The sequence below is a fragment of the Podarcis gaigeae genome (assembly GCF_964106915.1).
Source record: "Podarcis gaigeae genome assembly, chromosome: 3".
Classification (NCBI taxonomy): domain Eukaryota; kingdom Metazoa; phylum Chordata; class Lepidosauria; order Squamata; family Lacertidae; genus Podarcis; species Podarcis gaigeae.
In genome coordinates, this window is record NC_139680.1 from 29,799,370 (window position 1) to 29,816,989 (window position 17,620).

At 42.7% G+C, this 17,620-nt stretch overlaps 1 protein-coding gene across 1 annotated transcript in view; it reads left to right on the forward strand.

Annotated features, from left to right (window-relative positions):
- Nucleotides 1-28: 28 nt before the first annotated feature.
- Nucleotides 29-17,620, forward strand: part of GREB1 (growth regulating estrogen receptor binding 1) — a 94,406-nt gene continuing 76,814 nt past the window's right edge. Inside the window, exons 1-4 of the mRNA XM_083729721.1 lie at nucleotides 29-168; nucleotides 7,860-7,983; nucleotides 8,200-8,325; nucleotides 8,873-8,935. The gene's annotated coding sequence lies outside the window, so the exon portion shown is untranslated. The remainder of the gene's footprint in view (nucleotides 169-7,859; nucleotides 7,984-8,199; nucleotides 8,326-8,872; nucleotides 8,936-17,620) is intronic.

The window sequence follows — 17,620 nt, forward strand, 5'->3', positions numbered from 1 at the left end:
CTAAAAGAGCCGCCCTTGTGGGGTTGCGCCGCCCCATTAAAGCCCACAATGGCCTTTTCCTTTCACCGGTGCCTCACGTACTGTTATCCTTATATCCACCCCCCACCCCCGGTCGTAAGAGGATACATTGAAAGGGATGGCAAGAATTGGCCCACTTAATAGGACAAGGTGAGTACCAAAGAAGAGGTTCGCCGCCAAAATGCAGGGAGCGGCGCTTTTTTGTCCGTCCGCCCCCCCCCCCCCCGCTCTGGAGGTGCAGGACTCGAACCCATGGCTTCAAGTGACGAGAAAGGAGGTTTCCGAATAAATGTTCAGGGGGAAGTTTCTGAGGTGGAATCTACACAACACACACACACAAAGTCCTTTTTTAAGAAGCATTTTTCAATTAAAAAAAATACTGTACATTGAATTTCCCATAGGCTCACCATCGCCCTCTGGTGTATATAGCACTTAAAACAGGCTTAAAATGGCTGTATAGCTGACAGTTAAGAGTTGTTCAACATCGGAACTGGGTGGTGAACTCTCCTTCCTTGGAAGTTTTAAAAAGCAGAGATTGGATGGTCATCTTTCAGGGTGTTTCCTGCATTACAAGGGGGTTGGCCTGATGACCCTTGGAGATCCCTTCCAACTCTACAGTTTCTACGATTCCATATACCGCTTGATTGTGAAAACAAACAAACCCTCCAAGCACTCCCCCCCCCCCCCCATATCATCATGTACCCCATGTACCTCATGGCATATTTTAGAAACGCCGCTTATAACCACCAATGGCACATGAATGTTGATTTTCCAACTGTGGATTATTTTCCATGTTTTTCGCCCTCTTCACCCAAGTGCTACTTTTGACATTAAAGCAGTATAACAGCCTCTGTATGGTATTGGTGCCAGCAGAGGGGGATGGGGCCACTTCCCCAACAGATTCTGTTTCTATAAATTAGAATTCTCTTATACCCACCTGCCCATCTAGACAGCAGTATGAAGCCTTTGTCACTTCAGGCAAATAAAGTAGTTCTTCACACAGCTAAGGAATATGTACCCACAAGATGTAATGGCAGCTAGCTAGGGTGGCTGGAAAAGAGGATCAGGAAACTTCATGACAGGACTTCCAATGACAACTAGTGTCAGAAGTAGTATTCCTCTGAATAGCCAGTGCTGGAAATCAAAAGCGGGAAGTGAACCTGAGAGCAGGATGCTGAGATAGCTGTTCCTTTAGTCTGATTCAGTATGACTCATCTTAAAAGACAGGAGACTACTCCTAGCAATGGGCCTGGAACCAGCAAATAGCATGCTTTGGTTTTAATAAATTATTATTAAAATTATTAAATTTTATAATCTATATCCCTAGATTGCAGAGTGGTCCACAGCACAAAACTACAATATAAAAAATACAAAATACATAATGGAGCAGGTCATCCTGCATCAAACGATGGGTCACATCACTTTAGTTCAAATAATTTGCTTCCTTTTCCACCAGATGGCGGTAATTTCACTCCTGAAAAATACTGTGCATTTTATTCTTCTTTGGCTACCCCAGTCATGAACCCCATTCCCAGTACAATCTTTGTGTGTTTACTCAGATGTAAGTCTGAACTTAATGGGTCTTGCTCCAAGTAAGCCTATATAGAACTGCAGCTTTAGTACACTTCCAAACACAAATGTATCCCCTGTGGGGCTCAGGAGCCCAGTTATGTCACCCCTTGTCTGCAGAACTGGCAACCCCTCACCCCTTTGCGAATACACTAATTTGTGGAGTGTTCCCTCAGCCCCCTCTCCTTGGGCAGCTGCAGCTACTGTCCCTGGTCTGAGCTGCCCCCTCCCCCTCCTCAAAGAGAGGTGCCTCCTCACACTGCCCCACAGGGGCCTGGGAAGCACCCTCGGGCCAGTCTCAGAGGCACCATTCGCCTGGGGAGCTTGTAGCCAGAGCTGTTGCAACAAACAGCTGTGTAAGCCTCTGGGAGGCAGAGACACACAAGAGCATCAGAGGAGGGAGGGAAGGAAAGAGGGGCAGAGGCCAGTGTTGCCCGCCACACCCCTGACTATCATTCAAGGCACCCCAGGGTGCCACGGCACACTGGTTGAAAACCACTGGCATAGGGCCTTGCTGGAACGTGTGCTTTCACATCCTATGTTTAGGAAAAACACATGTTATTTAGAAGGTATGTGTGGGTGTGTGAGAGGTGTTAAGGCAGTTAACAAAGAGTTTAAGAAAAAGAAAGATAATTAAAATACCATACTCCCTGTAAGAATAATAATTTGCCATTAGTGAATTTATGAAAAACTCAATTTGCTAATATAAAGATGCTAATATGTAATATCTATTATTTCTGTTTTAAGAATTTTTATTCACATTGCATGAGTTTGTTTCACCTTTAAAGCTGAACTCTTCCGAATGCTAGTTTTCTATGCGTAGTGATATTTTTGGTTGGGGACACATTCATAGATGCATTTCCAGGAAGAAGCATATGCCCCACCACCCCTTTATTTTGAAGTGGGATTGTCCATTAGAAGCTTTTTCCCCTCCTCAATTTTGCTCAGCCAAAACTTACAACCAGTGCTATTTTTCTAGAAAAAGAGGTGCCAGAATGAACACCTCCCTTGTTTTCTTAGAATGACAATGGTGCCCACTGAGCAATAGTCCCTGTGAGTTCCCCCTGAAAAAAGGCCTGCTTATGATGTTCCTTTTATCCCTTGACAGCATTACATATGAAAAGGGCTTATAGCATACTGACATACATTTCAAGACTGGGTGAATAGCTGGCAACTTGATCATTCCCAGTTGCTTAATGGTTACTTTTCCTAAGTGCTTAACTATAATCACTCTCTATTACTTGTTATACAGCTTTCTGCAATGCTTCATTGCATCTGAGCAACCATTTGTGATTTTTTAAATGTTTCACTCTAACCCAGTGTGTTTCTAGCATTGGATGGGAAAGTGGAATATAAACATGATAGATAAATAAGCCATACATTCTGCAGAAACACATGATTGCTAACATTTCTTCTGCGACGTTAAAACGAAACACAATTTGCTTTCTGAGTTATTGCAAACTGTTAGATATTTGTGGCAATTATCTATGAATTGGAAAGCACACAAAAGGCTTCAGGGCCGACTGCTTACCATCAATAATGCAAAATAAATATTGATTTAGGAATGGGTAAAGAATACAGTATTTCTTATTGCACCATGTCAGATGATAAAGGAACTGAGCAAAATACTCACCCCATCCCCGAAATGGAAAACTATAGCAGTTTGAAAGCAGATGTTACATAGACTGAACTGTGATTCAGAAAGTTCCTGATGATTAAAATGTTGCGCTTGCTACAGATTTGCTGAGAGACTATCAGCAAGCTGCTGGCACTCAGCCTTGCCTGCCTGTAAGATGGAGAAATAGTCCTGGCTGACCTTACACGGTTCTTGGAAGTAATTTCTGAGAGACTGTATGTAAAGCCCAGGGAGCCCAGGCGAATACTAGAGAATCCATGGCAATGTCTAAGTTTCAGGATTTGCCGATTAAAAGCCATACAAATATACACACAAGTTCCTTTTTTAATCACTCTAGATCGGGGTAGGCAACCTAAGGCCCGGGGGCTGGATGCGGCCCAATCACCTTCTCAATCTGGCCTGCGGATGGTCCTTGAATCAGTGTGTTTTTACATGAGTAGAATGTGTCCTTTTATTTAAAACGCATCTCTGGGTGATTTGTGGGGCCTGCCTGGTATTTTTACCTGAGTTGAATGTGTGCTTTTATTTAAAACACATCTCTGGGTTATTTGTGGGGCATAGGAATTCATTTATTGATTTATTTTCAAAATATAGTCCGGCCCACCACATGGTCTGAGGGAAGGTGGACCAGCCCACGGCTGAAAAAGGTTGCTGACGCCTGTCCTAGATGTACATTCATGTACACACACACACTGATTGGAATGAGAGCCGCCTTAAGGACAGTTGCACTCCAGTGATAAAAAAGAAAAGCTCATTAACAGATGTATGCATCTGATTTCACTATCTTAATTTCCAAACTCTTGTCATGCTTGTGGAGAAATTCATATAATTCATCTCCCTGCACAATGTTTCTGAGGAGAGTAACCACGTGCTGCAACCTGGTGGGGGCTGGTGGAATCCTTTTAAACAGAGTTGTCAGGATGCAAAACAGCTCTTCATTTAGAAAGGCATCTGGCATGGAAGCTTGGTAGATGAAAAATAACTTCTCACAGGAGCGGTTTCTTTTCTTTCTTTCTTTCTTTCTTTCTTTCTTTCTTTCTTTCTTTCAAGTGTATCTGTTATCCTTCCTTTTGATGCAATTTACAACAAGACGTATTGATCCTCAGAATTCTCTTCCCCTTAAGATTCATCCAATCCTGAGTTGGTGTATCTTGAGTAGTTTGTTAAAGGTGTTGAGAATTATAACCCTGCAAGGGTTAAACAACGGTTCCCAGGATTCTTTGGCTTTGGAGGTGCTTTAAATATGTGATATAGACATGACCACAGAGGCATGTCTGGCATCTGCATTAGACAGCTTTCAGCAAATGCAGAAGAAGATACACCTCTTTACCCTGGTTTTTGACACCTGAGATGTATAATTTTTAGGCCCCACCTTATTTGTTTGAAACTCTTCAGAATAATGTGTTTTAGTGGTTGTAACTTGCCCTGGGACCTTAGGGCAGGAAATTGCTACTACTACTACTACTGCTACTGCTACTACTAGCTTTAAATATATTGCAAGGATAGCAAATGGGGTGCACTCTATATATTGCTGGACTTCAACTCCCATCCAGTAGCAGATGGAGTGGTGGCACTCAACTGACCTTCTGCCTGGTGCTTACTAGGAGATAGAGGAGGCACGGCAGCAGTCACTGCATAGCAAATGCCCTGGTGGAGCCATTCCAGAGCTCCCACTGGTAAACTTTCACTACCCCAACCTCACCACACCTCACCCTTCCCTCTAAGTTAGCAGCAGTGATGCAACTGACTGGAGGTCAGGTGAGACCACTACCCCACCCTAACCATCCACTGCTGCTCCCATCACCCCTCACTACTAGCCATGTTGGCTAGGGGTAGTGGGAGTGGTGTATTTTCCTCCTAGGGAACTAAGGGTTGACCCCCATCTTTGTCTAGTTTTGGACAGGCTGCAACAGCTGTTTTGTTTGGCTTTGTGAGATTGTGAATTCCACTCTCTTGCTCCGCTGTAATGATGTTTCTCCTTTGTGTATGTGTATGTTGTTTTTAATTATTGTATATTACGATACATAACATGGCAGGCAAAGGCAAGTCATTAGTATTTTAAATAAACAGTAAATTATAATAACTGCGCCACCCATTGACATTGAAAGGGTCTTAGCAGGAAGTCCCTGGTCCAATCCCTTGCATCTCCATTTAGGACTGAGAATGTCTCCAGTCTCAAACCCTGAAGGGCTGTTGGAAGTCAATTTGAACGATATTGACCCTGATGGTCTGACTCTGTATAAGGCAGCTTTCTATGCTCCTAAGGTCAAGAAATATATCTTCTTCAACTGTTGGGAGCACTGCTGTCATTTGGTATAGACAGCATTTATGCTAGGTTGACCAATCTGCAATGTAAGGCGGGTTCATATGTTCATATACAGTGGTACCTTGGGTTACATATGCTTCAGGTTACAGACTCCGCTATCCCAGAAATAGTCCCTCGGGTTAAGAACTTTGCTTCAGGATGAGAACAGAAATCGCGCGGTGGCAGCACGGCAGCACCGCGAGGCCCCATTAGCTAAAGTGGTGCTTCAGGTTAAGAACAGCTTCAGGTTAAGAATGGACCTCCGGAATGAATTAAGTACGTAACCAGAGGTATCACTGTACTCCATAAGGTCCAGATAGTTCCAAGTTACAACACAGTATTGAAGCAGGCTAAATTCAGTAACACAATACTGAAAGCGGTATTGCACAGCAAAGGTGTGGATGAACTTTTTATGAACTAAAATGTTCATTTGGATGAATGTGAACTGGACTACTTTATTTTGTAAGATGACAAACTGGAACTGGAGCTAGATCCTTTTTGGACAGGGTGTCTTGAACTAGAATTAGTTCAGTTTTAAAATGAACTTCCCAAGCACTGCACGGGGATTGTGAAATAAAAATCCAAGAAACTGAACTAGCTAACAGCAATACTGCAGCAGATAGAATAACATATTTACAAATATAGCTTTAAAACAACACTGCAGTCTGCAAGAGTCCAGCACATTAAAACCAACTACGATTTCAGTTGAAGGCAAATGTCAAGATCAGCAGCAGTCCAACTCATAACCTGGATTAAATTGCCTGGGTAAACAAGCAAGTGTTTTTACCTAGTGCCAGAAATTCAGCAATGTAGTTACTGTATGTGCTGAAGCCAGGAGGTCATTCCAGGGACAAGAAAGTCACTGCAGAATAGATCCATTCCTCTCATGTCAGCAGGTGGGGGCCCCATAAACAGAGCTTGAAGCCCATGCAGGTTTCTATTGAGTTAGGTGTTCCTTGAGGTATATTGGTCCCCAACTATATAGGATTTTTGTAGCTCAATGGCACCTGAAATGGTACTTGGAAAGACATGGGAAGCCAGTGGAACTATTTCAACATCAGTGAGATATCATCCATATAACCCAAGTTTTCCAAAAGCCCACTTGATATTTCTAAGAAGTCTTCCAGGGTAGTGCCTCTGTTATGTTACTAGGGCATTCATTTCTGTTCAGGAGGGGTTGCAGTTGGTGTACCAGCCTAAGCAAATGAGAAGTGGTTTATACCACCGATACCATTTGCATGGTCCAAACCTGATCCTTAAGGAAGTCTGGGGTGGGGGTGGGGAATGCAACCCCATCCAGAACAGAACTCTTATCTTCTCAGCCCAATCCCCTGTTGGTTCACAAGTAGGAACCCCATTTTGTCTGTCAGTTGATTCAGCCACACAAACTAGTTTGTGCCATGGTGCTATCAGGCAAGGAATGTCCAGTGTGAGGAATTAACCGCATTTTTTGCTCTGTAAGACGTACATTCCCCTCCTAAAAAGTAAGGGGAAATGTGTGAGCGAATGCAGGCTGCGCAGCTTTCGCTGAAGCCGGGAGAGCAATGCAGGCTGCTCTCTTGGCTTCAGGGAAAGCCGCCCGAAGCCTCCTGGAAGGGGCTCCGTTTCTCCTCCCGCTTTGCTAGAGAAGCGCTGAGCAGAGAGGGAGAGAATATTATTTTTCTTGTTCTCCTCCTCTAAGGTGCGTCTTATGGTTGGGTACGTCTTATAGAGCGAAAAATACGATAACTCTATATTGTCAAAAGTGCACTTGCAAGTTAGGGAAAGGCACGTCCATCAGTCCCGTGTCTCTCAGCTACTGCTAGGTGTGCATCTGATGAGACAGTTGCCTCGACAGAGAAGGTTTGTCCCCACCCTTAGCTTATGTATCTCCTCCACCTGAGCAGGCAAAGACTGCATCTGTGTGTAGCTTGCTTCAGCTCCGCCCTTTCAATCCTCTTTTGGTCCTAGGAGAGAGTGGAGCAGGAGAGGTAGGAGCAGGAGGAGGTGTGGAAGCCCTTGACTCTACGCCAGCCTGACTTATCTCTCCACCCTCCTGTACCTGTTCTTCATTCTCCAATCCTTCAGCTCCTCCTGCCTCTGACACTCATCTCCTACCTGTTACAGGCTCCCCCAGAGCACAGATCCCTTCAAGTCCGTCTCCATCCCTCTCCTCTTCTCCCAGTGCCCACTCATCAGAATCTAACCACCACTCCCCAGTGTCCAGCCAGTTAAGTCGGAGCCATAGCCAGAAAACAAGTTGTGAACTTACTGGGGAATGGAATAGATTCACAGAACCAAGCTGTTCATCTGTTTCAAGCCAAGCTGACTTTATCCATATGGATTGCATAGGCAAATGGAGTGAGATCCAGCTGGTGTCCGCTGAATGAACGGAATGAGTTTCATCTCATGGCACATGTATCTGGTGGTGAATGCCCATGGCTGTATTGGAACAGGAGCAGTCAGTTTGCACAAGGTGAGTGGTGGGTTAGAAAAGAATCCATCAATTGATAAAGGATTGCACACACTGGTATAAGATCTAAAAGTGGTTATGTGAATAAACAACCCAGGATAGGCATGCTTAGATTGTGGTGTGCGTTGCCCTTCCAGTGGTGGTGCAGAAGAGGTGTGGGCAGGCTTTAGGCTAGTGGGATCTACTTTGTTATTTTTTATTACGAAGTAATTTTACTAGGTTTGCCAACCAGAGCCAGGTGCAAGATAGCAGCACGGCTGGGGAGATAATACGCTAAGAATGAAGGAACAGGGTGCCTCCGAGCACATGCTGCACCCAGGAATTTCTGATTGGTATCAGAACCAGGTATCACAAGGGCTTCCGCACACAAAATCCACTTCTGTCCCCCTCCTCTTGCTCTATTCCCAGTAGCCTAATTATTGAGAGTAAGAAATTGTGCCTGTCTACTGCGTCTCTCCCAGAAATCTCCTAGTAGCTCCAGATCTGCCTCTTGTCCTGTGCTGTATAACATAGGGAGACAGAAAGTGAGTGAGCTAGGAGCTGCAACTTCAACAGGCAAGAGAGGAGAGGAAAGGAGACTTTGATGCAGGAGGTCAATGGTGAAAAATGACTTGAAGCAGGAGGTCAAAGAGAGCTGTCTTTCAGGCTATGGATGGGAGGGAGCATGAGAGGAGGAGGAGGAGGAGGAGGAGGAGGAGGAGGAGGAGGGTGGGACAGGGAAGAGAGGGAGGAGACACAGAGCAGCATCCCTATCCTTTTCTTTAGAGCACGCTGCTAGCAGTAAAAGGAGGTGAATGCTTCCCTAATTGTCATTCCTGCCTGCTTCCAAGCAACAAAGGGAGCCTCAGAGGTAAGATTTCTTTTTCTCCCCTCCCACCTTCTCCCCTTTCAGAATTCTTTTCCACTTTGCAAATCTTAAGGAAGGAAAGGAAAAGCAAGAGTCACTAAGTGGAAGGTAGGAACCACTCAGAATACCCAGGAAGGAGAGAAGGTTGAATTCCAGTCCCTTGAACAGAACTGGGGGTGGGTGGGCAGGGGGAGGGAGATAGAGACATGAGCAGAAGCCATGTAAGAAGGGAGGGGGGCGTCTAGGTCAGAAACCAGCATCAAAAGAGGGTAGGGTTAGCATCTGAAGCACTGCTCCAGAGAGAGAAAGAAAAGACTATTGCTATCCAGTGATTTCGGACCCACAGAAGGAAAATGAGTATCTTAGCTGTATGGTAGAACCTTGACTTTTACAATGGGTTTTGTTTGCTCATGTTGTGTTGCCGTATATTTAGTGTAAGCTCTTTGGGGCAGAGAGCCAGTGTTTCTGGATGCCTGTGCACATTTATTTTGTGTGTATGTGTAGATCTTATGCTCTGCAACCTAGAAAGAATAAGGGGTGGGGGGAGAGATTGTAAAATGAACTAGACGAACCTTTCTTGTCTTACAAAGTGGTCCTTGCAGTTTTATTGATGAAATTGAAGTGCGTAATCTCGGGAACCTGGAACATAAAGCTATGTTCCCTTTTGTAGTGTTTTTCTTTTTCTTTGAATGAACTGAGTTCTCTCTCAGCCCAGATTCCAACCTGCCCCCATCCCCCTCCTGAAACAAAACTTTAAGGAAATGGTGGGGAAATCAAACCTTCCAAGGTAATTGAGCGCAGTAAAGTGGTAAACGGCTGCTGAGTTTTAGGGAGCAGATTGCTGGAGACCCTGCACTGAGTAGCTCTGGGTGTAGATAAAGGGGCTGATTCTTTCCACGCCACTCCCCACTTTTGTGTTTTTTTGTTATAAAGGAGAAGGAAATCCACAGCAACTGCTGTTAATGCGTGTGTGTAATTAGTGTCAGATTGGATGTTGGTCTATTTCACTGTCACTCCTTTCCATTCATCTGTGAACATTCCTAGAATAGGGAAACCACTTAATTTGTGACAAGTCCACACTCACACACCCAGACTTTTACATTTCTTGATTGCATTAATATAAACTGCAGTGTGTAACTGCACTACCCCTTTGGACTTTTGCGCCCCCCCCCTCATTTTGCTGAAACCAATGGGAGTTTTGAATGCATGTGGGGCAAGAGCAAATCCTCTATCTTACAACTAAGGCAAGGCACTCTTACTCTTTGTTTACTCAGAGTTAATAGAGGTGTGGGTGTGTGGGTGGGAGTTTCTCTGACACCCTCCCCTAGCTTGAGCTTTGTAATCAGTGCAAGAAATTCAAGGGCATTCTCAGAATCCTGATTTATTTTCCTGACTCCCATTCTAACTTGCTTTACTTAGAATCATGCATATTGTTTTAATAATAAAACAGAGTGAGAAACAGAGAATGGAATAATTTAAGATATCCTTCAACAGTTAACAATGCGGTTTTTTGTTACTTTTCTGCTTTCATACAGAGTGTTCCATGAACATAGACACAGAAAAAGCTCACATTGAGAGTAACCTGGTTTGTACAGTCGTTCAGTTGTAATACTGCCTTGCAGTCAGGTCATAAAGGGAGCTCCATTAATGAAGGCTGAATCCTCAGTCTTATTGCCATTGTCCTATTGTTTCAAGGTGCCTGCTTATAATTATTTATTACACGTGATGGTATATGCCTTATTTTATAAGGGAACTTGGGCTAAGAGATGCTGACAGATTGAAGCTGAGTATTATGACTAAACAGAGATTTAGATATGTCCAGCCCAAAACTGATGGTAAACTACTTTGGCTCACATTGGAAGTGCATTTAGATTGGACATTTTATCATTATTGTTTAAATCCAAACACTCCAACTTAAGGCTGTATTCACATTTGAGTCTAGCATTCTTGCATCAGATGGGCACAATTCACTGTTGTTGGTTTCCTATAAGCTCTTATTTTTGTTTTATTATGTGATTCTGTATTTAGACATACAGGCTTAAAAATAAAGTATCTGCAGTCCACTTGATACTTTAAAATACTTTGCCTTATTTTATTTTTTACAATAAGGACCATTTCTACCCTATTAGTGTTTGTGATACTAGATGTTCTTTGCTTTTGTGCAATTATGCACTAAGTGGTATTCAAACAGCAGTACCTTGTTCTAAAATGAAGACAGATGCACTTTAAGGAAAAATACCATCTAAAATTATAAAAGCAAACAAGAATAGAACCTGACTGAGCCACTTTGTAGTGATTAAAAACTCTCTGAAGGGAAAATATATTCTCCTGATGGAAAGAAGAGCTAACAGAGAAACAATTCCCTAGTCATGGTTTCTATAATGTAGGTGTAGCAGAGGAAATGTCCTACTTTGTATCTAGGGATGGGGTGACATTTCGCAATTAAAGGTGAGTCTACCTAATTTTTTTTTAAAAAAATATTTATTAAGATTTTCAAATTCAAATGCATTAATAATAAACAACATTATTTATATCATAGCATAATTTCATCACTTCTTTGGACTCCCTCACGTCTCCCGCTCTCACTTGCATCGTTAAAAAAGGTTTTTCTAAGCAAATTACCATCTTGTTTACAATCTTATATCCGCTCATTTAAATAGAATCTAGCAGTTCTCCAGAAAATTTATATTTTCCTTAATCTCACTTATCGTCAAATTCGAATCTAATTCAATGGTAGGCAATTATTTGTGATCTAGCATCCTTCTTAAGTCTACCTAATTTGCACTTTCTGAAGCAACACGTGTGAAACATAGCCATCCTTTGAAATTTGCAAATCTCTGAATTTTGCAATGCAGTTCTCTAGCTAAGTAAGGTACATGCCAGGATAAAATGTACATAAATTGGCATATACTAGTGAAAATAGCATACAAAGAAGCATTATATTGGAGGGAAATGCTTTGCAAAAATGTGTATATTAGTCAAACATCCAGATATTAGGAGAAATTCACAGCAAAATACTGATGATTTTTCATGAGGACCTTAAAAGAAGTTGCAGATTGATGTAGAAATGTGGAGAACTGAATCTAAGATTAGAAAATGAGAAACTGAGAAAAACAAAATGGAGAGGTCCACCCATCTGAATCTGCACTGCACCCTAATCTACTATACATAAATAAAAAGGGGTGCATAGAGCAAGGTTGTATTCACATCTCTTAAGACCTTTCTATGTTATGTAGGGGCTTAGGGCCGGCTCACTTGTGAGGCAAGGTGAGGCTACTGCCTCAGGCGGCAGGATGCACGGGGCAGCAGATCCTGATGTAGATCTTTATTTCTCTCTTGTTCCTGGTGTAGGTCTTCACTCACACCTACCTCCCTGGTTGGAGAGGAGACGCCATTTTGTGGTTCACCTCAGGTGCCAAAATGTTATGGGCCGGCCCTGCAGGGGCTATACTGCAATTCTGTGCACACTTATCTGCAGGTGTGTCCTTTTAAGTCAGTGGAACTTAGTAGCAGATGACTATACCATAAAAGATATTAACCGGCACCTTGAATTAGGCTCACAGGCTAATAGCTAGAAAGTACAGAAGGCTCAGATGTGGAATGATATGGCCCATGTCACCCATTTTAAACTGATTTCTTATTGAAATCTTGACTTATTGAGAGAACTTGGAAATTCTGATTGTTTTCATTATTCCTAAACTAAGAAACCACTTGCTGCCATGCTATTATCCAGTCAATGGCTTCAAGAGGCAAGTAAAATTAATGTCCAGTATTGTTACATTTCAAAAGTTGTGCTTCTAAAACAGACAAAATACCTTTGAATCTGGGAGCCCAATTCACCAGGACGTTTCTCTGTGGAATCCCCATAGTGTGAATGAAACCTACACAAGGTGTTATTCTTCAGTTCATTTCAGTAGGGCTTACATAAGAGAAACTCTGAGTGGATCTTTCCCTTCATTTTTGATCAGCTGATCAGTTTTCTCCTTAGCATATGATTGGCTATTCCAGCTTTTCATTAAGGAACATTATTCTGAAAACATATTTTTGAATGGTAGTGTAGAATTACCGTATGCCCTTTCCCACTAGTGTGTTCCCAGTTTCTTCCTTGAGATTACAGGCCCCTTCAGACATCCTTTCTATTGGGCATTCATGATTATTTGTGCTCATGGTTTTGAGATCTCCTTTTCAAATGCTTTGTGCCTCCAGATTTTTGGAGTGGACTTATAGTGTTTTTAAAATGTTCTAATTTTGGTCACTCTGTTTCATTTTTGTTGGATTGGTGCTGGCTAAATCTTTAGTTGGGGTTGAAGGTTACTTTAATTTGGGCATAACTGTAAACTATTATTATTGTTGTTATTGTTACTGGTTTTTATTGATTTATTGGTTTATTTGTTGCTTGTATAAGATACCTTGTTTTTTAATGTTCAATGTTTTGTTGTGTTTTATATGTTGTAAGCCACCCAGAGTGGATGGGAAAACTCAGCCAGATGGGCGGGATATAAATGTAAAACAATTATTATTATTTAGTACATGCCCTGTAACTTCCTACTGAAATCCTATAACCTTTTATACCACAAATGTTCTGGGTTTCTTTTTGGGTCCTGCTTTTACTGTGCTATGGTGCAGGAGTGCCCCTCTAGATGGCAATAATGAGGTAACTTTGTGGAAGCATTGCCGAACAACTAATAAAGCGAAATGACTTGTAATTTCACCAGTTCTCCTCCACCACTGGAATGAGCCTGCTATAGTCTGGTAGTTGATATCCAGTATCCACTATCAGCATGGTGTAAAAGAAAGCAAAACACTCAAACACAACACGATAAACAGTCAAAGTGCAATCGGAGCAAAATGAAAGCATATTAACAGTGTGTTGCTAAGACGTAAAGTAGGGGTCAGCAACCTTTTTAGCCGTGGGCTGGTCCACCGTCCCTCAGACCATGTGGTGAGCAGGACTATATTTATTTTTTTTGGGGGGGGGGGAATGAACGAAGTCCTATGCTCCACAAATAACCCAGAGATACATTTTAAATAAAATCACACATTCTATTCATGTAAAAACATGCTGATTCCCGGACCGTCCGTGGGCTGGATTGAGAAGGCGATTGGGCCGCATCCGGCCCACGGGCCTTAGGTTGCCTACCCTGACGTAAAGCTTACTGGTTTCAGTGGGGCGTCCTTCAAGGTCATTGTGTTTAGAATTTCATCCCCTTGTCCTTATCTTACACAAGGTTCCTTTAAAAAAAAAGTGTGGTGGTGTTACAACCCAACAAGTCAGGAGACTTGTGACACTTTAAAGACTAGCATATTTATTGCAGCAAGCCTTTCTTTAGCGAAAGGGCCTGATGCATTGGTTGAACTGGACTATGAGATCACAAAAGCTTATGCCACAGTAATTTTCTTTGTTCTGAATTTGCCACAAGATTCTTTGCTTCTTTCATTCTGCAACAGTGGAACCCCTCCAGTGGCGTAGCGTGGGGGGTGCAGGGGGGGCCGGCCGCACCGGGCGCAACATCTGGGGGTTAGGGTTAGGGGGCGCAAATCCATGGGTTAGGGGGCTCAAATTACTTGCCTTGTCCCAGGTGCTGACAACCCACGCTACGCCACTGAACCCCTCTGATGACTTGTTTCTTCATATGCACAGTTGTCTTCAAGATGCCACAAGCCTATATTTGTTGGGTTTGCTGCAGAGGATTAAAGTGGTTGCTCTTCAAGAATTTAGTGTGCCCAAAGTATAGAAATACTTCCAAACCAGCAGTGTTGTGAGATGAGCAAAAATAGTGATTGGGGCTACAATGAAGGGGTTAAAAGACCTGTCTTCATAGCCTGGGAAGGAAACAGGCAGGAACCCAGGCCTCAGTAATATGTGCTTAATCCTTGGGGCTTAAGTGTGCATAACTTTGCAATGGATTGAAGCCATTGTCTTCAAGAAACTCTAAATCTTTGTCAGCCCAAAGATGTGAAGTGATTTAGTCCAAAGGCTTCTAAACCACAGAGAAGCTCTAAAATATGCCCCCTTTCCTTTTGACCTGGAAGAGCATTCTTTCAAACACAAGACGGTGGTTGGCCAGTATTATTTGTACAGGCTGGCATTCAGTAAATAGTCAGCTTAAAGTAATGCCAGATCATTGGAGAAATACACAGGAATGAAGTAACCATCTGCACAGAGTGGCTGTCTATTCTCAATGCCAGAAAATGGCTGAATGGCGGCAATACCTTATGACCATTGCTGACTGCGTATTCTAACTTTATTTATGTGTACGCAAACTCAAAATTGCCCGCTTGCTAAGACAGAAGGTGATTTAAGTTAAACTCATGGGAAGCAATGCAGCCAGTTTAAAACTCTAGGGGGGAAATCTAGTCTGCATGGTTCCAAGATCTGGGAATCTGGAGAAAAGTGCACAGATTGTAGCACTGCTTTGAACGAGAATGAAGTCCTGAATTTGCAGATGTAGTGTAATGGCTTGTCCACACAGCCCTACAAAGAGCTCCCCCAACTGCAGTTTTGTTTTGTTTGCACAATCCTCTATAAGCTCTGGAGTGTTATAACCACTGCCTGCAGGGCAGGAGACCAGGATGGGATTGCTACTTCGCACTGTCATTTTCACTTCCACATTTCACAGGCATATAAATAAACAACGGGAGAGGGAGTTTAGATGGTGAGAGACCAGAAGCTTCTTGGAACTGGATGTAGGGAGGCAGTTCCTTGTAGGGAAAATGCTTATATTTTAAAAACAGTTTTGATAAGCCTAAATTTAGCTGGTATTAAAGACCTCAGGGATTAAGTCACATACAGTATATCCAAAAGTAGAAGACACGTGTTGGGAGTGTGGAGGTGCAAGAGCAGATATTTGAGAGGGTTTGTGTGAATATTAAAGCCTATTGGGAGATGGCAGGATATAGCTGGACAGTACCATTTAGTTGGATATAGTTTGACAGTAGGGATGTGGGTGGTGCTGTGGTCTAAACCACTGAATCTCTCGGGCTTGCCGATCAGTAGGTCGGCGGTTCAAATCCACGCAACGGTGGTGAGCTCATGTTGCTCTGTCCCAGCTCCTGTCAACCTAACAGTTCAAAAGCATACCAGCACAAGTAGATAAATAGGTATCACTGCGGTAGGAAGCTAAAGGGCATTTCCATGTGCTCTGGCACTCGTCATGGTGTCCCGTTGCACCAGATTTAGTCATGCTGACCACATGACCTGGAAAGCTGTCTGTGGATAAACACTGGCTCCCTTGGCCTGAAAAGTGAGATGAGCACCGCACCCCATAGTCACCTTTGACTGGATCTTTACCTTACTTTTAACTTAGTTTTACAGTATAGTTATTTTATTTGGCAATGTCTAGACCAGAATGTTTGAAGAGAGAGAGGGGAATAATTATCTACCTGCTAAAAGTGGCCAGAATGGTGGTTAACCAAAAATGGAAATAGAAGGGTCCTATATCATTGAGGGATTTGATGATAAAGATTTGAGATGCAGCTGTAGCATACATGCTAAAACTCACAAATATTATTAGAATCAGAGAGGGAGAACAAAAGCTTTATTGAAAAGTATTCAGTCATCATTTTGTATTGGAACAACAAGGTACAGGATGAAATCAACAATATAAATTATTGGGAGTTCAGTATTATTAAAATGCAAACTGAAATAAGAACCCAACATCAAAATAGCATAATTTTTTTGTTTAACAAAGTTTCTGTGTTTCTGTTGATTTTGGGCTGTATTCAACGAACTCATTGTACTAGTGGGAGGCAGCACAAAAATTTCCACTAGCGCCCTCCTCAGATCTGTGCCAGTGGGTCAGGATAACCCCCAGAACAGCACACAGGCAGAGAGAGGAGATCGTTCTGTTGGGCAAACACAAATGCTTGTGCTGATGGAACAATCTCCTAAGCACATTGTTGAATGCAACCCTTTGTATTTTAGGGGTCTTGGTGGTGGTAATAATAATAATAATAATAATAATAATAATAATAATAATATCTAAAGGACACAACATGGGTGTTCCCCAGGGCTGCCAGAAAGGCATCCGGTGGAGCACCAAGTTGTGGGGAGGTGGTTAGAGAGGGTCTGATCCATGCGCTGCAGATTACAGATTCTGCAGCAGAGGCCCAATTTTTAATATTTTATAAAAAATCAGATACTTGGGTGAGAAAAAAGCCCAGGGTGAGAGGTATAGCTGAGCCCAGCAGACTTCAGGTGGCTTAGTGAGAAAGGAATGACTCAATAGTAGGTTATATGCTTTCCATGCATAGTAATCCAAGAAGAGTTTGGATTTGATATCCCGCTTTATCACTACCTGAAGGAGTCTCAAGGCGGCTAACAATCTCCTTTCCCTTCCTCCCCCACAACAAACACTCTGTGAGGTGAGTGGGGCTGAGAGACTTCAGAGAAGTGTGACTAGCCCAAGGTCACCCAGCAGCTGCATGTGGAGGAGCGGAGACCCGAACCCAGTTCACCAGATTACAAGTCTACTGCTCTTAACCACTACACCACGTTGGTCAACCCACTCTCTCCAGTTAAATAATTTCAAGTAGTAGAGCTTAGAGAGACTTCTGCTTGAACCACTGGAGAGCTGTTATAAATTCATGACCTTGACTTTCTTTCCGGGGTCTTTATGGAAAATGTTTCAGAATTGCTATATTACCCACAACTCCTTAATCCAGTTCTAGGAATGGAAATGGACCAGCCTGTTGTAATTTAGCAAAACCATTCTGCTTCTTACAGTTACCTCATGTCCTATGCTAAAATAAGCAGAACATCTCCCAGTATTTTCGAACTCCAAACTTGTTTTT